Below are 10,643 nucleotides of genomic sequence, written 5' to 3'. Positions count from 1 at the left end.
AATCCTGCTGCCCACTTTGCTGCCTCATCTCCCCATGAATTTCTACTTTTCATGGCAGACTGAACGTTCTGACGTGGTACACTTTTAGTGTCGTCCGCTTGAGCCTGATAACCTTCAAATGAAACTCACCAATAGTATTCAGTCTTTGACGAGGGAGCATATTGCTATAACGGACACTGGTTATTCCACATATAGAATACTGCATTCAATTCTGATCCCTCTGCTATAGGAGAGATGTTATTAAAGAGTGCAGACAGGATTCATAAGCATGTTGCAAGGATTGGAGGGATTGAGCTACAGGCAGAGGTTGAATAGGCAGCAGCTTTTTCCCCTGGACCATCGGAGGCTGAGGGCTGACCTTATAGAGATTTCTAAAATCATGAGGGCCTACGATAGGATGAATGCCCAGGTGAAGGAAGGCCAAAACTAGAGGCCTCGGGGTGAAAGGGGCAAGGTTTAAAAGGGGACTAAGGGGCAATGTTTTAACACAGAGGATGGTGTGCATATGGAACAAGCTGCCAGAGTAAGTAGTGGAGGCTGGTATAATTACAACACGTCAAATGGACCTGGATGGGTACAGGAATAAGACGAGTTTAGAGGGACATGGGCCAAATGCTGGCATTTAGGACTAGATTAGTTTAGGCCAATCAGCCAGCGTAGACAAGTTGGACCAAAGGGTCTGTTTCTGTGCTATACAATTGTATGACTATGACATTGACTTCTTTTACTTTTTACTACAGCTGATCTTCAATGGAGACTTTTGTTTTTATCCATTCGTGGGAGCTCAGTATCGCTGGCTGGGACTCCATTGATTAACTTTATCTCAAACCAACCACGTAGGTGGCATATCATGGTAAAGAAAACAATTACGTGGCTCAGATGAGCCTTGGTGGGGTCAGTATGCTTATCATCACTTTCCAGTTATTAACTCAAACTTCTGATTCAATCTCAAGGCAAAGCAGTCATTGGAAATTTCATAATATGTGGTGCAGTGGTAGTGTTCCTACTTCTGAGTGGAGAATGGGGAAGAGTTCATGTTCCACGTGCTCTATAAGTGTGTTATAACATCTCTGAGCATTTTAATTAAAATGGCAAAAGTAACAGAAAATTGTTCCCAATTGTCAGGGTGCGTAGCTGGGAAGAGGGTGGTGTAATGGTAATGTGACTGAAGTAGCAATGTTGAGGGTCTGGCGACTTGGTTCAAATCCCAGGAGAGCAGCTGGTGTGCATGTTCAAAACTAAAAAGGCCTTCAGTAGTTCTTTGGCTTCAAGTCCTCCCTGCTCGAGTGGTGTTAAAAAGCATTCTTAATAAGCTGCATAGAAAATATTGACTCTGCCCAGGAGCTGATTGTAACAGACAATCTTAAACAAAAACTGTACTCTGAGAAACCTGTTTCCCGAGGGGAAGCGAATCCTTGAACTGTTAAACCATTTACTGAGTACGGTCAAGCGCGTCCCAGGTGAAAATGAAGCAGTGACTTCCCGTCCAACAGTTGACCAAGTGTCTGGAGACAGACTTAAATGAAGGAGTGAATGTGACATGATGGCGGCTATTTGGGAATGGAGTGTTTTGTTGAATGTTCACCCATGGATTAAAATTGTTTCCAATCTAGTTCAACTACTCATTACCGTTTTCTTATTGCCTGCACTGCAGGAGAGGGACTATGGAAGTTGATGTGCTGGCCACAGCTACTTAGGTTCAGAAAGCAATCCTGATATGCGAATCTACTGTCTAGCTAGGGTGCCCACACCTCCAATTTAGGAAAAAAAGGAGAGTATGAAGTCCGTCACACTGTTCGTTGAGAGAAGCCAGACTTAGCACTGACCATCCAGTTGGGGCGGGATGTTTCTGTGTATAACTTTATGGCGGCAGTGGAAGCACATTGTACTGTTGGAATAAAGGGAGAAAACTGAATAGGTTAATGCTTGAATATATGGATACGTGGTATTTAAACTTTACTTAGTCTTGCTGGTGTTGCAAAACGTTTTAGGACCAATAACGTTTTAGGGTGTATGCCATCTGAGGAGGGAATAGTTTTCCTGATAATAACAGATAACAGGTTAAATGCAATATCACATCGTGGTCTTGCAATCGAACAGGACAAATGAAGAAGATGGGAAATGAATTCTGTCAGAGAAGGCAAGGGACCAGCTATTTTGATGTGGAAGAGAATTTTTTTTATTTTTAGATTACTTACAGTATGGAAACAGGCCCTTCGGCCCTTCAAGTCCACAACGACCCTCCGAAGAGGAAGTCACTCAGACCCATTCCCCTACATTTATCTCTTCACCTAACACTTCGAGCAATTTAGCATGGCCAATTCACCTAACCTGCACATTTTTGGACTGTGGGAGGAAACCGGAGCACCCAGAGGAAACCCATGCAGACACGGGGAGGACGTGCAAACTCCACACAGACAGTTGCCTGAGGCGGGAATTGAACCCGGGTCTCTGGCGCAGTGAGGCAACAGTGCTAACCACTGTGTCACCCATAATGAAGAAGCAAAAGCCAAGTTTTGTTTACTTTTCTTCAGAAGAGTATAAGGAACAGAAAACGTAGATTTTTGATTTTGCAAGAACTGGTATGTATATCTGAAGATCAGTCAAATTTTTGAGCTGTCTCTTGAAGCTTTCTGAGGCATTTTTCCATTCTATCAATTCCCTACATTAGTTTACAATTAATTTGTATCGAGTCACCTTAGTTATCTCACAACAGCCAGTGAGTCCAAAATTGCCACTCTTTTTGGCCTGGTAACATTGCTTACATCTCATCTAGTCCCGATTCCTTATCAACGTAACATAAAAAGTCTTTTCAGTGCTTCGTTGATATCAATTTTAAACACTTTCAACGCACGAAATATCCACCATTTCGCCATGAGCAGGGCAACACTCTCTTCAAGGAGACATTTACAAATTGGCATTCAGTAGTTCAGCCATACCAACTGTTGTTAAATCAATTTTTTGGACCCTGATCGGCCACAATCCATTTCTTAGCAGCTCTTTAGTCAGTGAATGCCAGGAAAAGCTTTTTGGTGTGCTTTTTCACCATTCATAATCTTTCTTTCAGCTTCTCTAATCTGCCTTTTCAGTTCCCATTCGAATCTATATCGACCTGGTTCTTAGTTCAGTTATTCACCTGACGTCTGTCGCATGTATAGTCTCCTACTTTATCTTCGTTTATCTTAAAGAATTAAGAGCGGCATTTAATTGCTTCGCGTTCTAAATTTCTCTGCATCGTTTGACACGCTCAACAAAACGTCCAATTGGTTGCACTAATGTGACGCACCATATTTAGTTACAGAACTCTTAAAAGTGTTGGGAAAATTGACATTTGAAAAGGTCGCATCTTTCCCGTTCTGTCAACAACGCATGTCTTTCAGTGTCAATGCAAAGATTGGGCCTAACAAATGAAGCCTATTTGCAGAAGCCGCAGTTACAGGAAGACAAACGTCATAAGCCTCACAAGTGATGGAACTCTAACCGGAAGTTATCTTTCAATGTTGCAGTCTCGCAGCTAGTGTTAAAAGGTATCAATTAAATTTAGTGTTCAGAAAGAAAAGCGAGTATGGTTTTCCGATGCTTGATTCTCAGGGATATTATTTGTACAGGTAAATACCTCTTTGATCATCACCCTACCTAAATCAATTTATCGTATATTTATTTACCGAAATATAATTCCGCAAAATAAGATCTTTTCTCCCTCTTCGATCTGCATGCTTTGCCCAGTACTATTAAATTATCTATGACCCTATTTTCTGGCAACTGAGGAACACGCTATTTTCGGTGTTATTCAAAAACCTAAAGAAGTATTTATATCCAGAAGGAAGAATATCGCCTTGATCTGCTTCTTTCCCACCTCTGGGGAGGATTCCTCGATAAATGAGCATTGGTGGAAACAGGGCGAGAATTAATTCCCAATCCCCGGCAATAGCAGAAAGCAATTTGGTGTTAGCCGTGAAAGGAGTGCTCTCCTATGCTTGCTGCAAGTGACTATCCAAGAATTTGGTCTTCATTACTGTACAGTATTCAACAAGGATCGGATCACACTGATGCGTAAATGGTAGGTGACAATCACCAGGAAGACGAACAGTTGATAATGCATCAAAGGCAATGAGCGTACTTTTGTGATTTAAATGGTGGATCTGTGGAGAGAGAAGCAGAGTTGAGTACTGACGAAGAGTCATATCTGTTTATTTCCACAGATGCCGCCAGACCTGCTGAATTTCTCCAGCCAAATCCAAGCTAGTTTCAGATTTCCAGCAACCGCAGTACTATATTTTGCTTTTGTGATTATTGTGTTGCGCTTTTTTTGGCAGTAAAAGCATGACAATCAGCACATTTTCAGATAAATTGTACTTTCATCTTCCGTGGTGTAGCGGCAGACAAATAAAGCCGGACTCAGAGCACAACAAACAAATGAAAACGAACCTTACAGCTCAGCGAGCAAACCTACATCCAGAAACTCAATCTGAGCTACAAATGTTCTCAAAACTCGAAAACAAATGAAGTTTAATCAGATTAATTAGACCACCAAACATAACATACTTATTATGTAGATTATGTACATTGTGTAATATGTGCCCGACTGAGGAAATTCCGGACAAGTTGTAAACATATCATAATTGAAAATCATCTATAATAATGTGCTTCTCCCAGTGCATAGACGACTGTTGGTCCATTTTGATGCTCCGCCTAACCCCAGCGCCATCAAAAGAGGGAAATCTGAAGCAAAAGCAAAAGTTGCTGGAGAAACTCAGTCTGGCAGTGTCGGTGTAGAGAAAACAGAATTAACTTATCGACTCCAGTGATCGTTGTTCCGATTTGATAGTAGGTAGGAAAATGCAGTTGTCATGAAATTCATCGCATGCTGGCGTGTCCATTGAATTCATAGGTGCAGATGATGTGAGAAATATTAAAATGACAGAAGTATCCCTTTCGAATGGTGTTCTAATCGTAAAACTACTGAATATTAATCTGAATTATATTCAATTTCCCACATCAAAATCCGGTAACAACTTTGTTTGTTTTCTACACCTCAGCGACCCCAAGCTCACTGTGGATTGCCTGCAGGCCACTTGAAATTGATTCCACTGTTGTCTCTGATTCTCGCGTGTGAAATAGCTGCATTTCATCCGTCGGAACTCACGATCACCTGATATAAAAATGACATTGAGAACGCAATAGTGATACGTATAACTAATGCGAAGAACCCCGATGGGCTGAATGGAGTTTCCAACTCTTTGGTTGAGATGCAATTTATCCCAAGTAACACCAGATATATCTGTTCACCTTTCCTAGCTCACTGCAGACTTCAGGTACTGCTTCACATACGATCCCTGAAGTAGGAAGCTAACAGTGCAAAAAGGAGAGCCAGCTTCCTGTACAGTTTATCCAGATCTCAACCGTAAACTTTGTGGTTCTTACTATTCAGGAAGAGTGTTCACGGAAATCCTTTCTAATATTTTAAGGCAAACACTAAAATTGAAGGCAATTTATTGTCAATACTTTAAATCACCAACTATTAGTCATTCTCCGCAAACATTCTTTCCTTTTATACACCGAGTCAATAACAGTAAAAGTCATACAGCACGTAAACAGATTCCAGCCAGCCTATACAAGCCATAATCCCAAATTATAATAGCCGCACCCGCCTGCTCTTGGCTCATATCGCTCCAAACATTTCTGATTCATGTCTTTTAATCGTTGTAACTCGACCCCAGTTCACCACTTTCCCTGGAAACTCATTTCACACACGAAATCTTCTCTGTGTAACAGTGTGCCCCCACATTATTTTTAAAGTTTTCGCTTCACACCCTAGAAAATGCCTCCGAGTCTTGAAATCTCCCACCATAGGGAAAGGTCACCTACCATTTCCCGTATGTTTACCCCTCATGATTAGAAAAAGCCGCTGTAATGCCACCCCTCAACCTCCTATATTCCTTTGAAAAACGTCCCAGTCTATCCAGCCTCTTCCTGTAACTCAAACCTTCCATTCCTGGCAACATCCTCGTAAATCTTTTCTGAACCCTCTCCAGTTTGATGATATCCTCCCTCCAACAGGGCGACTAGAACTGGACACAGTACTCCAGAAGAGGCCTCGCCAACGTCTATACAACCTCAACATGACCTCTCAACACCCATACTCAAAGGTGCGAGCAATGAAGGTAAGCGTGTTAATAAATGCCTTATATTCTACTTAAATATACTTCTGTTTATCGTTCATACGTTTCTGTTTTGTTTTTGTTCCCATTGCCTGCTATATTTACACCGATGCAGTTATGAAGAATTGCTATCCCGATGCCAGTATAGAACACGCAATGAGTGAAGTTATGTTTCAAGAAATAATACTTCTCATTACCGGAAAATTACTTAAAGACATATATCTATAAAAAGTGAAGAAGCTGATTAAGTCATCTGATTACATAGAATCTGTCCCTCTCTCATTGAATTCACTTTGCTAATATTATGAGATTGCTGAACCAACAATCTCTTTCATAGATTAATCCCGAATGTCTAGTTTATTTTATGAAGGCGTTACTTCAAATATTACCTGTGTTTTTCTGTCTGGTCTTAATGCAATTTGAACAGATATACTGAAAGCACCAGCTTTGCTAATCAATGTTAAGGCCTTTTCAGTCAACATTCGCCATAATGAAATCATTGTTTCAACCTTGTAGCTCGTGTCGGAATACCATTTCACTTTGCAGGTATTGGGTGTGTGGCTACTGGAGTGATGTTCCTGGCGTTCGGGACCTTTGCTGGAACGTAGTACCAGTGGGATATAACAATGGTAAGATCTACTATACGCTAACTATTTAAATGCAAACCTCGGTGTTACTGACTACTTCCTAACTCGACGGGGAGGGAGAGTCGAGAGTGTGGTATTGGAAAAGCACAGCAGGTCAGGCAGCATCCGAGGAGCAGGAGAAAATCGACGTTTCGGGCGAAAAAAAAACCGTCCATCAGGAGACCACGACTAACATTGTTATTTGTTATGAGCGAATGTCGATTATTTTGAAATGCAGTTTATGAAGGTGGTATGATTGCAAAATGTTTAAACAAGGTCATAATGATGTGTACTATTGCTTGGATGTAAACGTCCCTGTTCAAAGATGTTAAATGAAATGCTCACTCCTGAACAATCACTTACGAACTCATTCTGTTGTGGTTCGATCAGGAAAGTGAACGGGGGCGAGTCTCTGGCCGAAATAGACTGCAAGGACAAAGAGCAGCAGGAAACAATACAAAATCCCAACCTGATGCACTTTACAAAACCAGCATGGCTGAGTTTCTATACCAGCTCCCCCTATCCCGGTATCAAAAAAACATTTTATTCATTCTCCTGTCGAGGGCTTTGTGAAAAAGTTCAATATTTATTCTTTATTTCTATTCGCCTTTGAGAAATTGGCGATGCGCTGACTGGGCACGATGGGGTACACGATGGAGATTGTTTGTGGTGGCCGGGGGAACTTTGAATAGAAAAGTCGTGTCTCAGCAGAATGTCAGTTGATCATCGACAATTACATTAAGCAGAAACTTGAGAACCTTTGCACTGACCTGCCCCAGCGAGCTGTGAGTATATTGAATGGTAAAATAGATAGATTTTAGTCTCTCAAGAATTAAGGAATATGTACTGCATGGAAGAATGTGCAGCTGAGGTGGAAAATTAGAGTATTGAGTCGTCGAGCTGTCTTCAGGGGCTATCTCCAATCCAGCTCTAACCACTTACTTTGCTGTGTTTAAGAGAGAACTAGGCGAATCTTTCCCTTGAGTCATATAAAGATCAGGCAGGATACCAATGCCAGACGTCTATGCAGTAAAGAAATTTAAAGAGTGAGATGGTTTCCCTTAGTCTCCAAAAATATTCCCTGATATTTCAAGAAAAATGCAAGGAAAACGTTACTGCTCAGTTGTATAATGTGTGGCATTTCAAATATCTTTGTGCAGTCCAAACTTGTAAGCTATTCTTCGCATTACCTTTACATTTGATGTATATTTGCAATCATGAATATGGTAACTAAATTAACATTTAAAATATTATTGCATTTTGTTTGCTACAGACAAACAAATGTACAAATGGGCCAAAATACACAGAAGATCTAATATGTTCATTCATTCATTTAGGTAGATGTTAAAATGGTAAGGAAAAGAAATGCTTTAACGGAAATAGTATAGCAAAATAATTCCAGAACAGTTCAAATCTATTCTCGAAGTATTGGCCAGCTGTCAGTGACTCTTTCAAACCATGATGAGGAATGCACCTGATAAATGATGATCCTTTAATCATTCAAGGAATATTGCCAGTTTTCTGAAAGATATGTTTAAGTGACAATTGATTGTAGATACATCCATGCTTCAGTTGTGAGGAAAGAAAAATTCTTAATATTGTAAATCTGCTGCTCATGTCAGTCATATCGCCCTGCGGCATGAGCATTGACAGAATTATGTATTAACTGCAGGGATCACAATGCTCCAATAAGTCCAATTGTGCAAACATATATGGTTTGTGCACCTCATCTTGAACCCTGATCAACTGTTGTTTACTAGTCGCAATTTGCTGGAAACCAAATATTTGGATTCTGACACATGCAGGGAGAAGTAACTGAAATCGTGCATTGTGCTGCGTTGGATTTGAGCAGAGGCAAGAAGTCATTACGACACAAATGTGAAAAGGAAAATATATATCCGCCAAGGTAGGCCTTACTGACTTATATCACCAATGTACCATTAACGTTCATGTAATAACGAAGGAAGTGCGTTTTTGTGGATTTTAACGCTGTTTAGAAAATCGGCGTTTGGTAGCTTTTCTGGTAATTACTTTGAAATACCGCATAAAATGATACATACGTGATATTGTCAAACATTGGATTTGCAGACTGAACGAGTACCAGCATTTGATGAGATGATATGCAGAGAGAAAACGTGGATGTAGAAAAATGAAGAATGAATTTCAGAATACGCCCATTTGTAGAAAGAAACACACGGTCTACATAGAAACAAAATCATCGGGAACAAATATTTCGATACAAACGTTATGAGATGAGTGTTGATATTTTATAATAAATCTTTTCCAAAATGGCATTACACATCCACTGAAGGAGTTGGGACCCGACTCCAAACTCCTTGCACAGCGGTAGATAAACTACCACCCATCCACAAGAAATTTTGCTTTCATTTATCTGTAACGCCAACTCAGGCTTCTGCATACCGTATGATTCTACTTGATGTAACAATACAGTGATATTGTAACACAGAATGTTATCTTCAGTATAAAAATCAAGTATTTGTTTAAAATTGTTTTAACTGTTTTTCTGAACAAAACCTTACCGAGTCTATTATAACTTATATTCAGCCAATACGTTTTTCTAATTGTGACTTTGTAATGCTACAACATTAGCTCTATTGGGCATAGGTCTAAATTCAATAAACACAGAGTCCATACGACCTACTACAAATCAACATTGGCTGTTTTCTCTTGGTGAGTGATGTTCCCATGTGAGTGTTTTGAGTTCTGTGGTGCTTTGCTGTATTGTGATTGTCAATCTCGTTCACGTTATTGAATATGAAACTGTTGAAGGTTAAGTCGTTGGAATAATCCATGCATTTCCTGAATGGAGATGCCAATTTCCTTTTTGCTAATGCTATACAGCCACAAAGCCCACAACCATCCACGTGGCATCACAAATATTAAATATTTTATGGGTTCTGACATTTTTAAAGAGCTACTCAAATAGTCTCATCTGTGCTATTTCCTCAACAGTACAGTTTTCTCATTTTCAACTTATAAATAATTCTACATGTATTCTGTTTGCAAAAGCCAGTAAATTTGAGGTCATTTGCCATTATAAAGAATGGAATCGACCTATGTTATGTACATGCAGCAGAGGAAAGTGGCTGAGCAGAGGCTGATAGCTAAGTTCGGTACCCATAGGGAGGGCCTCAAACGGGACCTTGGGTTCATGTCACATTACAGGTGATAACCATTGCACTAGACACACACACACAGATATTCCTACACACACACTCTCACATACACACAGACACAGGTTAACACAGACGTGCACACAGGCACCCACACACACCCTTATAGACACACGCACTCCCACACTCACACATGCACCCCCTCACAGACTTAAGACACTCTGCACTCACTACACAAACACACACCTTCTCACACTCACAACCCCTACCCCAGGCAGACACACACACACAAAGACCAACATGCACACATATATTTTGTGGTGTGAATTTGTACTTGCAGAGTTACATTGCACTTTGCTCAAAAACTGCATACATTCATGTAGAACTCTGAGCTCAAAAACTGCTTGAATTTATGTAAAACTCTGTTATCTTTTTTTTTAGATTAGAATCAATCTAAATATCAGGTCATAGACAGAGAACACACGGGGCTAACACCTTCAACTTATTGTCTAGCTATCACCATTGTTAACAGCTGACCCGAGTATGCAATTTAAAAAAAAAGGTTTGTGATTTACACATGAAAGAGGTGAAACTATTACCGTATTCCAACAGATGAAAGGCTTAACAGACAATCACTTTTTCAATGTATATTTTCAGTTACATCACACTGCAATTTTTTGCTATAAATTCAGTGTTACGATCGAGCTCTCCACTTTTATCTG

General features: G+C 40.2%; 1 long non-coding RNA gene across 6 annotated transcripts; it reads left to right on the top strand.

Moving 5' to 3' along the window:
- Window positions 1-3,387: 3,387 nt before the first annotated feature.
- On the top strand, window positions 3,388-9,459 carry LOC148147402 (uncharacterized). Of its 6 annotated transcripts, XR_015759994.1 has the most exons (6): window positions 3,388-3,608; window positions 4,657-4,831; window positions 6,061-6,164; window positions 6,678-6,790; window positions 8,593-8,693; window positions 8,876-9,459. It is a non-coding gene; the product is annotated as an uncharacterized LOC148147402 (long non-coding RNA). The 6 variants fall into 6 exon arrangements; XR_015759995.1 differs by lacking the exon at window positions 4,657-4,831 and having other exon boundaries at window positions 3,388-3,527; XR_015759993.1 differs by lacking the exon at window positions 4,657-4,831 and having other exon boundaries at window positions 6,708-6,790.
- Window positions 9,460-10,643: the final 1,184 nt, after the last annotated feature.

This window comes from Chiloscyllium plagiosum, unplaced genomic scaffold (assembly GCF_037043375.1).
Source record: "Chiloscyllium plagiosum isolate Xiang-an unplaced genomic scaffold, Cpla_swu_hap1 HiC_scaffold_17, whole genome shotgun sequence".
Taxonomy (NCBI): domain Eukaryota; kingdom Metazoa; phylum Chordata; class Chondrichthyes; order Orectolobiformes; family Hemiscylliidae; genus Chiloscyllium; species Chiloscyllium plagiosum.
This window is presented reverse-complemented; position numbering and strand designations above follow the sequence as displayed.